The sequence below is a fragment of the Kogia breviceps genome, chromosome 4, assembly GCF_026419965.1.
Source record: "Kogia breviceps isolate mKogBre1 chromosome 4, mKogBre1 haplotype 1, whole genome shotgun sequence".
NCBI lineage: Eukaryota > Metazoa > Chordata > Mammalia > Artiodactyla > Physeteridae > Kogia > Kogia breviceps.
Window position 1 is genome coordinate 53,477,540 of NC_081313.1, and position 18,941 is coordinate 53,496,480.

The window sequence follows — 18,941 nt, forward strand, 5'->3', positions numbered from 1 at the left end:
TCACATCTACACAGTGCTTTACTTATAGCCACTGGTTAGTACCCAGTCCCTGGGCCTGTGGGCTAGTAGATGCCTAATATATTTTAAAAATACCTTACGTGACTTGAAAAAAGAAAGAAAGAAAAGATTTATTTTTTTATTCCCAGCCAACATTATTTATTATTCGTGGTAAAGGCTCTCTGATTCTTTCTAGTAAGAGTTGCATTTGAACTTATAGAAACCACAGCATGTGGGAGTCAACATTAAGCTTAGAGGGAGGGGTCCAACCCCCTATGGGAAAACTAAGGCCCAGAGGAAGACAGTGACTAATGCAAGATGCAGACCAAGTTGTAAGTAGCTAAGTATATCTGTAGCTGAGACTGCTGTTAATTTCTGTACTCTTGGACTAGCATGTTTTCTTCTTGATCATTCTAAAATACTCTCTTTGTGGTCTGGGAGTAGTAATCAGAGAGTTCAAATAAAGTTTCTTTCAGACTCTAAAATAATTTCCAAATGGAAAAATTATTCATCATTTATGAAGAGGTTATAATTAGCATAATGGCACATCTTGAAGAATGAGACAATTTAGACTGCTGAATATTTGTGATACTTAAATATAAGAAGCATTGGAAACACTAGAAGGAATGGAATGGGAAGACATTAGTGTACATAAGTTCTTCCTGATGACAATAGCTGGCTCATAAACATTTTATGTAGGGCTGGTCATTTGCACATTGCCTTTCCTTCCCTCTATTACGAAGTGATTGTTTTTTCCCTCTTTCTTCAAATTTCACTCAGAGGATGATTTTCCTCATCTGTAAAATGTAGATTATAATGTTAACCTCATTGGATCCAGGAAAATTTACAGAATGTGTGTGAAGCACCTGATGCCAAGCAAGTACTTAGTTACTATGAGTCCCCATTTCTTTGTCCCCTATCCTAGAGATAGCAGATACATAGAATATATGTTGCCACCCCCTATTTTATGCCCAAATTAGACATGTCAAAATCTTCCTAATACTTTCTGGCTGAGCCCAAGGTGAGCCTTAGAATCCCTTTCAGCCCTCACTCCAGGATGCTACTATCAATCAGATAGAATTCACATATGAGATAAGAGTTATTTGTCATCTTGTGGTGGATAAATGAGAGATGACTTTTTTTTTTCCATTTGTATATATGGTTCAGCTACATCTGTCTGCTTAGTTCCCACCCCATCTCAGTCTAGTACTTTGCCTTCTGACTTTGTTTTAGAACAGGTTCTGCACATGTTCTCCCTTGATTTCTGTTTCTTTTCCTGTCTTCTAAAATGGTTCCAAGAAGCCAACGGTATGGTTTACTAGGGCTTGGATATACAAAGTTATACTATCCTGAGTTGATTGTAATACATTGTTACTTTGGTTATTATTATATTTTATCAAAAGAAAAATGTATTTTCCATTTATTTTAGCAAAAAATATGAAAGATTTTAGTCTAGAACATATTTTTTGAAAGTTTGAAGACCAGACTGAAAAAAAATTAGAATTGAATGTAGTATTAGGTAGACACCTCTCTATAAATCAGAGAAACCCTAGTTTGAATATATTCTGTTTCTGGATTTTGGAATATCCTTGAATAATTTCTAGTCCTTAACTGTGTGATCTGTAAAACCAGAATAAACCTCTCTGCTTGTTATGAGGACTTAAGATTATTAATGGAGAGTGCTCACTGAACAGAGACTGTCACTGAATAGGGATTCAATCACAGAAATTATTAATTTATCCAAATGTATTTTCAATGTAAAAAACAAGGAAAGTAATTCTGTAAATTTTCCACTGGGAAAATAGCATCTCATTTCCTTCTTCTGAAAGAATGCATGACCTTTGACAAAGATCTCAAGCTTAAGCAAAAAATTGCTTAATGAGCTAGTTTGCCAGACTTAGTGAGAGATGTAATAAAAGTTCTTTTACATTTAGGTAATCTTTTCTTTCTTTTTAATGAAATAATTACTTTCAAATATTCTAGAGAAACCTAAGATAATTTTTTTGAAAAATAAGCTTAATCTAAGGAAACTATACTGGAACTGATTGTAAAAATTTAATCTCAGCATTAGAGGTATACTTTAAATATAAATATATACTAAACTGTTAAAATAATGTATCTTGATGGTGTTGGGTATAGCATTAGAGACAGCAGTAGAGACTTTTCTATATGTATTTTTATATTATTTGAATTGCTGCAACAAGCATGTACTATTATTTTTGATAGAGAATTTTTAAAAGGAAATTACATTTTTAGTAAATTACTTTCAGTTTTGACCCTTGGTAAAATTATGATGCAGTTAAAGTTTGTGGTCTATAACTTCTGCCTCCTTATTCTGTAAGATTTGATTCCATTTCCTTCTCTCCTATTGCAGTACCCATGTTATTTTTCTATCAAAATTTACTGCCCAGAAGAGTATGAGAAATGCATATACTCTTAAATATAAATAATTTCTAAGAGCATACATTTTTGCCCTTGAATATATATTTGTTATTCAACAAAGATCAAAGTCGTAAGGTCAGACATAAAGATCCCCTTGCTTGAATTTCTAATTTTCATCAGCAAGAGGAGGGTTTTTAAGTGAGGGAGACTTTCTGGCTCCATAAAGTCATCGTTAGATGTTGGAAGTAGTCGATTCTGCCTTGTGCATAAATATGGATCTGGTTACTGGACCATATGGTAGCATTATTGACTGATTGTTGCTGATGGTTCTGCACCAGTATGTGTGGACCACATAAAGACCTTTAGTGTTTTGTGGTTGTTGATGTGTGTTTCTTTTTCAATGAAATGAGGAGCCATGTCAGAGTTCTGAGAAAATTACTGACAAGGTGTATCTTCATTGTACAATGATTGCTCTGGCTATTGGGTTGAAACTAGACTATAGGAAAGTGAGGATTGGAAACAGAAAGGTCACTTAGGAGGCTATTGCAGTAATGTAGTTGAGAAATGGTGGTAGCTTGGGTAGGATAGGAACAGTGGTGGTAGTAAGAATGGTTCAGTTTCTTCATATATTTGAAGGTAGAGCAAACAGGATTTCCTTGTGGATTGGATATAAGACGAAAGAGTCAATGATGATTCCATGGTTTTTGGCCCAATTAGAAGGATGACATTGTGATAATTGGTATTTCATACCAATTCTCCACAACAAGGTACAGTTGAAAATTTATCTAGAAGGGGCTAAGGGAGGTACTGATCCTGGTCTTGATTGTCTTTCCTCTTTCATCTCCTGGTTCTGAGCAGTCCTCAGAACTGCTTCTTCTAAAGCAGTTTATATCTGCTTTAGATCAAATGAATAAGCTTCTCATATCATGATTATTAGACTTACTGAAAGAGAATTTTTTATCACTTTTTAATTGCTGAAAGTTCAAATTTTAAGTTCAGAATCCTCATAATCTGTCTTAATAAAGCTATGATGACTTATGTTTTGATTAGTATCCATGCATCCATATAGTACAGAATTTAAGGAGATGTAACTCTCTAATATCTGCACTGCCAACAAATGTCTGCTGCAGAACTCTGGAGATTTTAGAGGCCTGCCTCTTCTTATCATTGCAGCGTATCAGTGTTGCTGTATTAAATGCTTCCCTGCATCAGCAGTTTTTGGGTTTTTTTTTTTGCGGTACGCGGGCCTCCCACTGTTGTGGCCTCTCCCGTTTCGGAGCACAGGCTCCAGATGCGCAGGCTCAGCGGCCATGGCTCACGGGCCCAGCCACTCCACGGCATGTGGGATCTTCCCGGACCAGGGCACGAACCCGTGTTCCCTGCATCGGCAGGCGGACTCTCAACCACTGCGCCACCAGGGAAGCCCGGCAATTTTTTTTTTTTTTTCCAATTTAAGTATCTCCTGCTCACTTATGCATGGATGACATCAGACCAATCAAGCCACTGTGAGAAATCTGCCAATTATACATCGTCATTTACTTAGATTACCCATCCCAAGAATATTACCTATTTCACATCCATTTAATCAAGAAGAAACAATAGAGAAGATGTTTGTACATTTCTCTTCTAAAAATGCTTTCTATCTGGCTACGACTATAGGACACAGTTTTTATTTTTGTAGAAACATTTTTATACTTTCTTCTTAATACCCCAATGGCATGAGAACATTCTGTGGTCATATTTTCTGAGCACAGTTAAATAAATCAAATGGAAGCCAAGCTGTAAAATGTTCGGAACAGCTGGTAAGTAGAATCAAGGGACTAAACAGAAGAGGGCTGAGAATGCTTTATACTGCAAAGCTTTTAAAAAAGGATATGGATAGAATATTTTTTCACAGACCATGATAAAGCTGATCCCTTTAACAGACTAATTATTTTAGTCCCTTCATGATCGTTCCTTCCTTTGCTTCTTTGGCTGATTGGTATTCCCAATAATCACAATGAGGTGAATAACCTTTAATACAGAAAGCAAAAATATAGGATAAAAACATCCATATTGTTAAAAATGTCAACTTTCCTCATATTGGTGTGTAGATTCAATGCAATCCCAATAAAAATCCCAGCAGGTTTTTGTTGTTGTTGTTGTTGAAATTGACAAGCTAATTCTAATGTTTATGGGGAAAGTAGAGTATCTAGAACAGAACAAAGAACAAAGTTGAAGAACTTACATTACTGGATTTCGAAATGGACCATAAAGCTACAGTAAATAAGACAGTGTGGGCTGGAGTAGTGTTAGACAAATGGACGAATGGTACAAAACAGAGTCCAGAAATAGACTCAGGTATACAGTTGATTTTTGACAAATGTCCCAAAGCAATTCAGTGAAGAAAGGAAAGGTCTCAACAAATGGTGCTAGAACAATTAGATACCTCTGTGGAAAAAAATAGAGAAACCAAACTCCTATCTCACATCATAAACAGAAGACATCAATAAAAAACAAATAGGCTGGCAGAAAATAGGCACAAAACATAAATATGACAAGTTCTTGTGTTAAGAATCTATAAAGGATTCCTATGACTTAATAAAAAAGACAAATATCCCAATTGAAAATTGGCCAAAAGGCTTGAACAGATACTTCACAAAGGAAAATTTATTAATAGCCTACATAAATATGAAAAAGTGATCAATGCAATTAGTCAGAGAAATGCAGAGTAAAACCACAATGAGATACCACTACATACCTACTAAATTGGCTAAAATGAAAAAGACTGATTACAACAGCTTTTGCTGAGGTTATGGAACAACAGTTCATTACTGGTGGGAGGGTAAAATATTGCAAACTCCAAAGAAAAAAGGTTTTGCTGGTTAACAAAAATTGTTGTTTTACAAAGTTAAACATATACCTGATCTATGATCCTTTTAGTATTTATCCAAGAAGAATGAAGGCAGCTGTTCCCCAAAAGATTTCTTAAGGTATGTATATGGCAGATTTATTATTAACAGCCTATTAATGAAAATAACCCAAATGTCCATCAATAGGATAATGGACAAATAATTGTGGTATGTTCATGTGATGTAATACTACTCAGCAGTGAAAAGGAACAAAGTACAGATACACCCAATAACATGTATGAATCTCAAAAACAAGCTGCGTGAAAGGAGCCAGACACCAAAAAGTTCATATTGGATAACATAACATTTTTATGAAATTTTAGTACAGGCAAAACTATTCTATGGAGATAGAAATCAGTGCTGTTGTTGCCTCTATTGGGGATAGACAGGAATTGATTGGGAAAGTCATTAGGGAAAGTTCTTAGGTGATGAAAATGTTCTATATCTTGACAGGGGTAATGGTCATACCAAATGATACATTTGTCAAAATTTATCAAGCTGTACAATTAAAATAAAAAATAAATTAATATGAGCAAATAATAGAAAAAAGTAATGGACACAAAAGAAGAGTTTACTCTCTCCCCAGAGAGTATAGCAGAAGGAAAGGGCACTTCCTATATTTTGAGGGATGAGAAGAGAGGGGAGGGGAAATTCTCTGCAGTTCCAAGCAGAAGTTCACTGTTTCAGCACGAAAGATGAAAGATCTATGAGATTTCTTGGCCCTTGGTCACTCTAAGTTGGAGGGTGTGGTGGCTCTGAATTGAGGTGTTTTGGATCAGTTAGGAGGTGACTCAGAGTTCATTTCCTTTCTGATTTATAGCTCATTTGTGGTTTTGTTTTGTTTTGTTTTATATTATAGCTCATTTGTGAAAGTGTTGTCCAGAATTATTTTGGAAGTAGAGTGGTAGATTGAGCTCTGGGCCTGAAATCGGGCATCATCTCTGCTATCCTGAGTTAATGTATTTGTGTCAAATTCTTAACCCCTGTAGACTTCAGCTGTGGAACAATATAAATTCCATCAGATGATACTTGTCAGGAACATTGGGAAGTAGGAATGAAAAACTGGTGAGGAAAATACTAGTCTTTATTTCATGGCTGTGAAACTGGGCTGTTAAAGTAACTGATTCATATTGTTTGCCCTCATGTAAATATCTGTTTTGTTGGCAATTCTGGGTGCATTTGCTCAAGTAACTATGTAACTGTTAAAGCACTCAATATACTCTGACTTTTCCTCCACGTTTGTTCTTAGGACTTAGAGTTTATCTTCCCTTCTGGAGAAGACATGCTTTTAATAAACAGCACTTTCATAAAACTTGACGCTCAGATTGAAGATGGGACTTCTAGGAGGGTTTTATTTAGAGAAACACTTAAAGTCCATAGTCAATGTGTTTTTAAAAATTTAGATACTTCCAAGACTCTCTCGGGGTAAAAATTAGTATTTAAATATTAACTTAATATTTAATTAAACCAAGCTCTAAATATAAAAGTTTCTTCACTGCTCTCTCTTAAGCCTCTGGGCTTTTCCCCATCAACTGTTGTCTTGGTCTGGCATGCCCATGGCCACATTTTGTGAATAATGGCTGTGTTATTCTTTGAAGACCCTCCTCCGTTAAAGCCCTGGTTAAGCTTTGAGTGTTGATCGCTTCCTCTCCTGCGCTTTGATAACTGGACTGTGGGCACTTTGAGGGCAGGGGCTGTACTTTATTTGTCTTTAATTCCAAGTGTAGTGTTTAGTACACGATGCTAAATGTGTGCTGAGTACACGAGCAAGTAAAAAATAAATCAGTAAATAAATGAAATAAGCTTGTAACTTCTTAAAGTTCATGTAGCTTTCAGAAAAAGATAAGAATTGTTTTGTTTTGTTTTTTAAGAAAATACACCATGAGCATTTTATAAAGGAACCTCCATTTTACACAGAGCCATAGTATATTTAGAACTATCTATTAATGAGTTTTTTATATCTGTAGTGAATGAATTACCAAGGATGGATATGAGTACTTTTGCTTATGTGGTGTAAAAGAAGTCACCTTCTTTTTTCACTTGCTGTCTTGGGTCTGTGTCCCAGCTGCCTAACATAAGGTCATTTTCACCAACAAGCTGAGGGATTTGGTATAAACACATAATATGCTTATCTGCCTTCTGTGAAGATTATCATGTCTAATTGAGGAACATTACCTAGTATTTAGTCAGGCTACATTCATGGTCAGCTCAATAGCCAACTTATGTTTGACTGTCCTAATTTTATTTCTCAGCAGAAATGGGATTCTTGGGAGATAAAACAGCAATATTGTCTGTTACTCGTAAATGGATCTTTTGTACCATAGGTGGACATTTTCAACCCCATGGCCACATTTTAGGGCTTCCTGACTGGGAAATGGAAAGCACAAGGATATCTTATGGGGGATGGGGAGGAGGGGGCAAGACTGCCTGGATATTGCCGAGTTATAAGACCCAGCACATTACTTCGGTGATTCTCAGTGTTATTGCAATTACATATACATATATATTATATGTATATTATAAATACATATATATTATTATATATATATTATTGCAATTACATATACATATATATTATATATATATATATATATATATATACACACATATGTATATAAAATGTGTGCTTTCCTTATGTGACTCTGAGCTACATAGTGATTGGGTATCTTGTCACTCTGTATCCTCCCACACCCTTGCACTTTGTGGGCAAGTGATAAGTAGCTGTTGAATGAATGCATTGGAATATGCAATATGGATCAAATACTACTTAAAAGTAGTCTCTCTATCCTGATATTAAAAAAGCTAAACATGTAGTATTTTATCTGGACAGTTCTTGCATCACTTATTTTCCACTTATATTGTAGTTATTTAAATGCATATTTAGTCATACTACTAGATTGTCAATTTCTTGTCCAGAGGAACTATTTCTTACAGTGCCTACACATGCCCAGCAGTCAATTAGGTAACTTGTCGAATTACTGAATTACAAGGAGCCCTGTAAAACTTAAAGGGATATTAACATTCAATGACTATTTTATTGGGACAGCAAGGAATTTTACCTCTATTTGTATCAGATCAATCAAGCTTTTAGTCAATGACCACTGCTTTTTCCCCTGGGCATATGACTGGTAGAGGCTCTGGAGGATTCCTTGTTTAAGTAGGAGACACTGTGGGCAAGTGCATCGCTCTGTGAGTTCCTAATTCCATTACACAGAACTTCTTTAATTACATTGCCCTTTTATTAGACAAATGTGCTGATTCTCACGGAGTGCTTACAGGCAAAAGATCCTTTTAATTATATATCAATTTAGCTTGCAACTGATCAGCAGCAAAATTCTGGTTATTAGAGAATCAAATTAAGTGTGTGGCCCTTGTGCTATGAACTTTTAATCCTTGGCAGCTGGCCTATAATGATGGAGGTAAAAAGGTTCACTGTTTGCTACCAGCTTGGGGAAGACTTTGGCAGAGAGGTCTCCGACTCCTTAGATAACTTCATTCAGCGTGAGATTATGAATGTCTCAACCCAAGGAAAATGCAGTGTCCCTTGCCTTCCTACATAGTCTTTTCTAAGCTAAACTCTGAAAACACTTTATATTTGCAAGTAGGAGCCAGTGCTATCAGATAGACTGAGAGGGTGACACATAGGTTTTGAATCCTTTTTATTGTGGGAATGGGAATGGGAAAAATAGCAAAACAGACCTGGGGACAGAGATTAGCAGGATGTTCTGTAGGTAGACCCAGAGAACACAAGAGAAAAGTAGCAAGTGGAGAAACAGGGAAGAACCTGAACCCTGGTATGCCCCAATGGCCAAAGGCATGGAGAGTTTCAAGAAGGGGAAGTTAATGTTACCGAACCAAACTCGGGTCGCTTGCCCATGCACAGTAAAGCCAATCTACTGACACCTCATCGCAGTGAAGGAAAGTGCAGCGTTTATTGTAAGGCACCCTATAAGGAGTTCCAGACACCTGTTATCTAGGTACTTCATAGAGGAGCTAAAGCAGAGGATATGGGGGAAGGGTGTGCCCCACAGGGAAGGCCCCATAGGGCCCTGCTTGGTTTCATTAACAGAGTAAAGGGCCACCTAGAGAATGCAGAAAACAAGGAATGAATAAAGAAGGAATTTGACTTGTCACGAAGGGGCTGTTGGAGACTCTAAAGTGTGCCATTTCAGTAGAATGGTAAGGAGGGAAGCTGATTGCAAAGAGGTAATAAGATACAAGTGGTGCAAAAATGGAAGCAATGAATATAACCTGCTTATTCTAGAAATGTGGCCAAGTTCTCTGGACATCATTTTTTTCATGTCTGTTACCTTTACTTTTCCATTCCGTTGGCTCATTTTGAGTTATAAAATCTTTTCATTTGAGTCAGGAAGGGAAAAGAATTTCCTGTAGCTGGGGAATTTGGGCAGAGTTGGCAAGGTCACCTCTTTGGCCATCTTCACATTCAACTTCTTTCTCTATTTTAATAACATTGGCTAATGATGAGTCGTTCTCTTTTGATGTTAGAACTACTTTCATGGTTTCCACATGCAATTAAATGAGATCTGAGTTCCTAAAAGGGCAAATCTGTTGAAATATCAAAGTGACAGTGGGGAGGGGTGGAGAGGAGGAAGCTAGTAGAAGACAGTTGAGAAGACTAATATTTGGGGGATGCGGTGGTGGAGGCCGAGGGCAAAGCATTTATTTTAGAGGCAGAGATTCAAGGGTTCAGTGTTTGGTGTTGGCCTTGGGTTAGATGGATGGGCCCGTTTGTGGATGCTCTCACAATGAAAGTCATAAGAGAAGATTATTGTGTTAGTGGTTTTGCTCCTCCTGTGTTCCTGTGGCTGTGTGTGACTCTCATTTAGCCTGGGATGGGCCCGGGGCCGTTTTTTTGTATTTAGAAATGAATGTTATTTTGTTGAGGAAGGTTGGCCTGTTTACCATTTGCTTCTTACACTTCTTCAAGGGATGGAGTAGTGGGAGCTCACTGGTGATCATTCTGTTATTTGCCTATGACCTTCACCAAACTATCCAACATCTCTAAATTTTAGTTTTTTGGGTCTGTAAAATGGCGTTAATAACACCTGCCTAACTTCTAGGGTGGTTGAAGGGTCAGATGAAATATGAGAAAAAGCACTTTAAAACCAGAGTGAATATAAATAAAATGCAATATTATCAAACAAGGAAAGAAGAGAAGCGACAGACAGTGAAGAATTGAGGCAGGGATAAACATCCCCCTTCTCTTTCTCATTACATTCATCCCTATGGGGGTAGCTGTGGACCAACTGCCTTTGTAGGCCCTCACAATTCAGCTGAACTGACTTCACGCTGAGCCAGGAAGTGAAGGGCAGTCTCCAAAGCTGGAAATCAAAGCTCTGGAATCCTGTTGAAGCTTTAGTTTGTACAAAATACCTTTCATTGGGCCTAGGACATATTAAGCACTCAATAAATGCTATATATATCATTCCCTCTTCCTGGCTCCTCTCCTTCCAACCATATACTGACCTTATTAATGCTACTCAGTGATACATCCAGGTTTGTGAGGCCAAAAGCTTGCACAGCATTGGGCCACCTCTTTATGCAGAAAACTGAAACATCTTCTTTTACACATTTTATTAAAACATATGGTCAATTGATCAGATTACTAGGACAACTCAAGGCCTTGGAAGGGATCTACACAAGGGAAGCTTCTTGAAGCTTAGATGTTAATAGGTTCACATAGAATCTGCCTCAGATGGTGATGAAATGCCCACTACTATGTTCAGTAACTCCTGTGTGTGTGTGTGTGTGTGTGTGTGTGTGTGTGTGTGTGTGTGTGCGCACGCATGCTCATACACCTGGGTGTGAATTGACACATAGTCTATTCACAGATATGCAAACGCACAACCTCCTATAAAAACTGCATGGTGCATATATTTTTTGACATTAAAAACTTAAAGTGAGTTAAAAATTATTTTGGTTTGAGAGTTATAAGACATGTATTGAAAAAATTTGAGAACTCTGAACTTCCAAAATATCATGGGTGAGAATCTCTGTTCCAGGTCACTTTGTACTTGAAACTACCTGTAAAACCCAACTGACAAAATGTATCATTTAGGTTACAGGGGATTTTGCTATTTTTCCTGTCTATAGAGATATAGCAGAAAATAACTTGAGTCCTTTGGTCCAGCCCACTGCGTGCAGTAGACCACCTAGAAATCCTCACTGACAGGCAAGAAGCTGTCCCAGAGAGGAGCCCTTCTCACCTTGCTTTGAAAACTACCACCCCATTAGGACTTTTCATTTCTGACTAACCCACAATATCCAGGGTGTAATGACAATGTTACTTGAGGAGCAATTCAGGATGCACCTGTTTTTTTAGGGCTAAGAAGATGTCATGTAAGTGTTTGCTCGTGTTGTTACTGAGTCCAAGCTTGTATTGCTTGCCTCATGACAGCCCAGTAACTGGAGAGATGAGGTGGTGGAGCATGGTGTGGTGACTCGATTCAAAAAGCCAGCAGACCAGGAAGACGGTGGACTAGTGTCCCAAAGAACCATCTTACCCGAGTTAGAATTCAGACTTCTTTTGTACTAAAAGGGAAGGGAGTGTAGCTGGTTGTTATAAACTTCTTGGTGCCAGCCAGACCCCAGAGGGTATGTGATAATCCTTGTCAGGCTGGTCACCAAGTTCCTGTAAACCTCCAACAGGACAAATGTTATTCTCTGTTCTGCAACTTTTTATCTTTATATGAATGAAAAGTATTATACCTTTAAAGGTCAAACCTGGGAGCCAGAGCCTTAAGAAAGGGCTTTTATGTATATTTCAGGCTATAGGCAATGTTATTTTACTGATTGAGGAGACAAGGCACAGGCAAAGGAACACAAATGTAGATCCAATATGGAGTCAGGCTTGTTCTTCTCTGGTACAGTTTCACTGACTGTTAAGAAAAACTCCTTCTCTGAATCTCTCTAGGATGCTTTCTCATTTTGTTTGTTTTGTTTTTAGTAAAACTGACAGAACCTTCCAGCCTATGTCACAGACCATTGCCAGTTTCTAGTTAGTGGAATCATTGTATATCATCCACCACACACAGCCTTTGTGATGAAGATCCATAACAGAAAGCCCTACATGATCCTCAGCCCTCCTGGTTCTCTGACCTCACCCTCTGCCACTCATTACCTCACTGGCTCAGCTCCAGCCACCCTGGTGTCTTCACAGTTCCTGCATCACATTCCTGCATCAGAGCCTTTGCACCTGCTATGACCTCTGCCAGAACGACTGTTCCATCAAATATCTGCATTACCAGCTGGGGGCAATTGCTAATCACCTTATATAAAAGTGGAACTATCTATAGCACTTACCACCAGGCAACTGTCTGTCTGTCTATCTGTCTATTTACTTGAACCCTGCCCCCGCATCACACCCCCACACACCATTGTCTGCTACAAGAGGGCATGGATATTACCTGTTTTGTGCATGCTGTGTCCCCAGTTCCTGGAAGAGTACCTGACACAAAGGTACTCTCAATAAATGTTTTGAAATGAATGAATGAAACTGTAAAATAATATGGGAAGGTAAATCTTTTATTTTATGGATGAAGTCAACAGTGCTCAGGAAGATAAAGTAATTTGTGAACACTCACACAGCTACTAAGAGGTGGAAACAAATACAGACCCCAGGAAGCTTTTCTAGTCAGGATAGAGAAGAGCCAGGACAGTATTTACAAAATGCCCTTGTGGATAAATAATATATTAGTATATTATCCTTCCTAACATTAGGAATTTAATTTAAAAGAGGATTAATTTGTAAAGAGTTTATCTAGAATAGGCAGTGTCTTAACCTGAGGGAATGTGTTTTTAATGGAATCTCAGGCACATTGGCAGGTTCCTCTGGTGGTGTCTTGGGGCCAGGGACCAGCTATGCTGCTAGTCCAATGATTAGGCCGTGGGCTGGCATCTGCCTGGAAACTCTGAAAGAATAGATTCTTGGCCAGGCTCGCTTTAATATAAAATATGCTTTTGTGGCATTCTGGCCCTGGCTCAATGGGCCTTTTCTTTCTTTCATTCAACTTTAGAAAGAAGATTTGGTGTGAAAATTTAGTAGATACCTTCTTTGCTCTGTCTGATCTGCTACTTAAGCCATTTCTACATAGGAAAATGAGGGTATGGTGGGTTGTTTAATGTTTCTATCGGAAATGTAAGAATTGAAGGCTAGAGTCAGTAAAGGGATAATTCCTTAGAAATAAAAAAAACACTACAGATCTAAAGTAGAACAAGAGGCAAGCAAAGCTAAAGGGACATTTTGACTTTTTTTTTTTTTTTTTTTTTTGCGGTATGCGGGCCTCTCACTGTTGTGGCCTCTCCCGTTGCGGAGCACAGCCTCCGGACGCACAGGCTCAGCGGCCATGGCTCACGGGCTCAGTTGCTCCGCGGCATGTGGGATCTTCCCGGACCAGGGCACGAACCCGTGTCTCCTGCATCGGCAGGCGGATTCTCAACCACTGTGCCACCAGGGAAGCCCTTGACTTTTTAATGTTTGTTTACTTGTATATAAGAAAATGTGTGTATATTCTTTCCCACATAGGTTTACTTATTTTCAGAAAACACTATATTCCTACTCTTTTTCCTTCCAAGTATTGCATTTGGCTGATTTTTTATGCTCTTTTCCCATTTTATATATGTGGAAATACATCAGTACAGTCTGGTGCTTCACAAGCACCCAAGTCATGATGTCTGTAGCCTGACATATTTGGCCATGATTGATTCCTCAACTAGATTAGATTCTATTCTCTTTGTTCATTTCCAAAGAAGGCTTCCAGTGGTATGTGACAGTACAGTTGCAATTATTTTCTGACTGGAAGTATGTATCTATTTACATGTGTGTACACACACAGGGTTGTATTGCAAAGACAGAACATCGATACTTAACTGTGTATGTGCTCTATCAGTATAATACTGGCAGAGGTGCTTGTATGAGGGATAGGAAATGGTTAAAGATAAGCTAGAGGGAAGAGGTTTACTTGTTCTTCAAGCGTCAGACTGCGCTGTGAATGAACCTGTAAGGGTTCAGAAAAGGTGAGAGACCTGGCCCAAACCTAGGTTAGGAATTCTGCAGAAGTCACTGGACACTTGTCCAGTTTAGAATAATTTATACTTTTCATACTAGTTCAGGATGGTGGGGTTACTCTTTGAAGCTGTGGAGTAGCCAGCTGCCAGGTGGAATGAGGGAGCCGAATGAGCTTACCTTTGCTTCTCATGGTATCTTGGGTAGCTCATTTACAAAGAAAAGCAATCATATTAGAAATTTATAGACTAAACACATGGGCAATTATTTTATATAAATGATCTAATTATAAAAGTTCTTATAAATCTATTAAAGTCACACTAGAAAACATAACTGAGGAACTGTTGTTTTAATAGTTGTAAATTACGAATCCCCTGTTTTTTGGTATCTTTTCTTTCATAGAGAAATATTTTAAATACAGAACTCTAAACTCAATAGTTATGTCCACAAACACCCATTGGAAAAGTAAACAAATTGTGTACTGCACCATAGGAAAGATATCAAGGACAATAGTGCAAATCCTAACTGAATAAATTCTACTATGGCCAATCAGTTGACATGATGGGTAATCTTTCCTTAATTCAAAACCTGTTTTATGGAAGAAGGTAAAAACATCGTTGTAAAAACTGAGGGATATGAAACCTCAGAAGCTTCTCTCAAATATATCTATAAATATGCCGTTGTTTCAACCATGGGCTTTCTCAAGTTTTTGTTCCAGCTGGCAGGAGAATGAGTAAGAGAAGTAAGTTATCACAGTTCTCCACCATTTGAGGGGTGCTGGGCAGAGGTCAAGTCATAAATCAAAAGGAAAATATAATGGAGAGCTAAGCTGAACATCAGGGGAAGAAAATTTATCACCACATTCACCATGTGCTTTGGGCAGTCATGTTATTATGAGTCTAGGTTACAGAAGAGCCGGTAGAAAAGAAGGGAATAGCAGTTTCTCTCTCTCTGTCAATCTCTTTTTTTTTCTTTTCTATTTTTTAGTTTTTCTCTCTTTTTTACCATTATTCTTTCTTCCATCTCCCACTTTGGATTTCACCAGCTTGGTCCCAGAGTCCTTGGAGGCTTTCTCTTTGAGACTTACTATCCACTGGTAGTCAGAGCCTCACCTTTAACTGTCTGCCCCTCCTTGGATAATTCTGTTCCCTCCTTACCCTCTCAGAATCTCCTCTAGCTGGACACGAGAATGATACAGTCCTAAATGAAGAGAGTTTAGGCCTGGGTGGGACTTGAGCAGGACACAGTGAAGAGCTCATGGGGTCAGTGTCTCTTGCTAATTCCTCTTCTCTCCTCTGTTTACATGATGTATTCTGAGGCTCCAAAGCCAGTCCCTGGAATTTATGCAGAGCAGAGTAGGTGCTCCTGCAGGGAAAATGGAGGGGACAGGAAACTATACTGAACAGTGATAGGAAAGATCATATACCAGTGGTGTGATATAGGTGACTTAAATTGTATTTACTTATTTAAACTAATATTAATTGTTAAATTTACTGAAAATAAATTTTATTTTTCTATTTTCCAGTTTTTCCTCAGAGCATGCATTTTTAAAACAGAAAAAAATGCTTATGTTATACTAAGTGAAAATGAAAATTCAGTATTATGCATATAATCTAGCTACAAATATATAAAAATTATGGCAGAGAAATAAAACTGGAAGGAAATATACCAACCAGTTAAGAGTGATTGTGAAAAGAAAAAGTGATTGTGTTTGGATGGTGGGTCTAAGGCTTATTTTGATATTGTTTTTGTTTCTAGCCTGATATCGTCTAATTTTGCTCAAATGCATGTGTTTCACTTTTAGAATAGAATGTATACAACATACTTCACTAAAATGGTGTTCCTTCTTTTCCTTTTTATTAAGGACTTGGGTTGCAAAAAAAAAAAAAGCTAATACAGATAAAAAAGGAAGTTTATAAGCAACATTCCTTGCTTTTTAGTTACTTTAATTTGAAAAATATATATATATTTAATTAAAATGCTAGATATAAAATGTAATTTCACTACTCTTTCTTTTGTATAAACCAGAACCATGGAGCACAGGATTAGACTAGAGTCAGGCAACTGAAACCTCAGTTCCACACTTGCCCCCAGCCATCTAAGTGACCTTGAGCGACACAGGTTCCTCCCTCTGCTTCAGTTTGCCCACCCATGATACTGAAAAGTTTGGGCCAGCTGATGCAGTCTGGCACTTTATGCCTCTAAAATACTCTTGCAATATCTTTTCTGGCTGTGTACCTTCCCTGGTGTCTCTTTGCCTCTCTCCTCTGTAAAAGGATGTAGTGGCAATGGTTTTAGACACTGTGTGTGTATCCTCAGGGAGTTTAGCAGCACATGAGAAAAAAAATTTTAACATAAGCAACATTACATGTGAGAGTGAGAGTCTGTGACATTTGTGACTCTGTAGTATAACTGTATTTTTTTCCGCTGCATATAACACCACTCTACTTCTATTTTTCCAACTCTGAGAACCAAAGATATTTTAAAGTTCAGCAGTGTGTTTTAAAATAAATCCTTTTTTAGTCCACCTACAAAATGATTGGCCATGAATGGAAACAGCAGTACTGCTGCTTCCAGGGTAACATTGGCTGGGATTACACAGGAAGAGTCTTGGTGCTGGAGGATGTGTTCTTAACTCATAATCTAAGCAAATAGTGACTTTCCTAACACGCTTGAAAGAACATCCTGGTACAACCTTGATGAAATCCTTTTAGACTTTTGAGGCTTACTCTCTTTGTTTTATTTGTTCAGTCAGTTTCATCACTGCTGATATAGATGGACTTTCATCTATTAAAAGTACAGAAGTTATTATAAACCATGAAGCAAAAGGATGAACAGAATTTCAGAATGACTTGGTTTGTGTATCTGTAAGAAAAATGGTTCCCTGCAGTTTATACCCCAGTCCAGGGAGTAGATAGCAGGACAAATAATAATGTTAATGATGATGATAATAGTGGCTGATACCTAGTGAGCACTTCCTATATTCTAGACATTTTTCTAAAAATTTTAAAGGCTTTAACTTATTTAATCCCCATAACAACCTTATGAGCCAAGGTGCCATTGTTGTCTCCATTTGCGGAGGAAGTAGAGGATGAGTAACTTGTCCAAAGTCACGTGCCTGCTAAGTGGCAGAGTTAGAATTTGAACTTAGAAAAGTCTGACTCTAAAGCCCTGGCTCATAACCAGCTGACTATTGCCTCTCTGCTCGTCAGTGTTCAGCCATCTGTGCAGGATCTAGACATGTGTCAAGAGCCAGCCAGGCCTTCTGGATAATGTATGTTCCTCCCTTTCTGTTCCCCATACCAGAGGTCTCAGCCTGCTATCTCCATTCTTTCCTGCCACATAGAGTCACCTTCCTAATCAAATATTTGTTGGGACTGTGGGTAGAGATGTAGAAACAAGTTCTAACTTTAGGCAGGTGTAATGGCTCCAAACTTTGGGGATGACCAGTAAAGCAACAATTTGTAAAAGAATGCCCATGTAGGAGCAGGGAAACCTTCGTTTGATTTCCAGTTCAGCTACAGATACCTGGCCACAAGGTAGGAGATTCTGATCCAGTGGGTCAGGTATGGAGCCTTGTAACTATATATTTCAAAATTTTCCTCAAGGAATTCTGACACTCTTCCCAAGTTTGATAATGCCTAAACTAGAGCATGGGGAAAGTAAAATAGTCTAGGGGAAAAGGACAGTGAATCATCACTGAATGTTTATGTTCATTAGATAAGGCGATGGGGTTCTTTAACAGCCTAATCCTGGAGGGCAAAAGGGAAGAATCAGGATCTAGGGCAAGTTTACTCTTAAACCCCTATGCTTAAGCAAAGTATATGGAATAGCCCCCCACTGTTACACGATCGGAGACTTCTCAACACCTTCTGTGTGTTACTCACGCTGTTGTAGCATGATGAGCCCAGAGGGGAGGCAGCTAGCTAGGCCTGGGGAGTGAAGGAAGATTTCTCAGACCAGGTGACCTTTAGACAGAAGTCATTACATGTAGGGTCCTTATTTGAACCCAAATCTTGAAGTATTTTAGAGCCTGAACATAAAGAGGTTTATTTTGGAAGACATTACAACCATTCAGTGAACAGCTCATCAGCCCCCCTCTGACCAGGATTCCATTCCATGGACAGTGACAGCAACAGACTCCCTCACTTCACTCCACCCCACCCTGACCTGCCTCCTTATTTCTGCTTCGATCTAGATCCAGTCCCTTCAAGTGAAAGTCAATAACTAGAAACTAAAACAGAAATTTTATCAGAAACATTGGTGTATTTTTATTCATCTTTACTGCATGTTGAGTTTGCCCATTCTGGATTGTATGTACATTTTTAAGTTATTAATTTAATTATCAAATATTTGAAACATACAGACAATTCAGGAAATGAATTGACACCCGTATTTCCATCTTCCATCTTTAATAAATGTTAATATTTTACCCTATTAGCTCCAGATCGTTCTCATTTGTGAAGAAATAAAATGTTACAGAGACTGTCAGTGGCTACGCGTATCTTGCCTCTGGCATCTTGATGTTTGCTAAGGAAAATATTTCAGTAATATTGATATTTGCCATGTCAAAAGTAGTGTTACATAAGACCTCAGGGATCCTATAGTCCAAATTCCTTTGAAGCTGAGTCCTAAAGGTTCTAGAA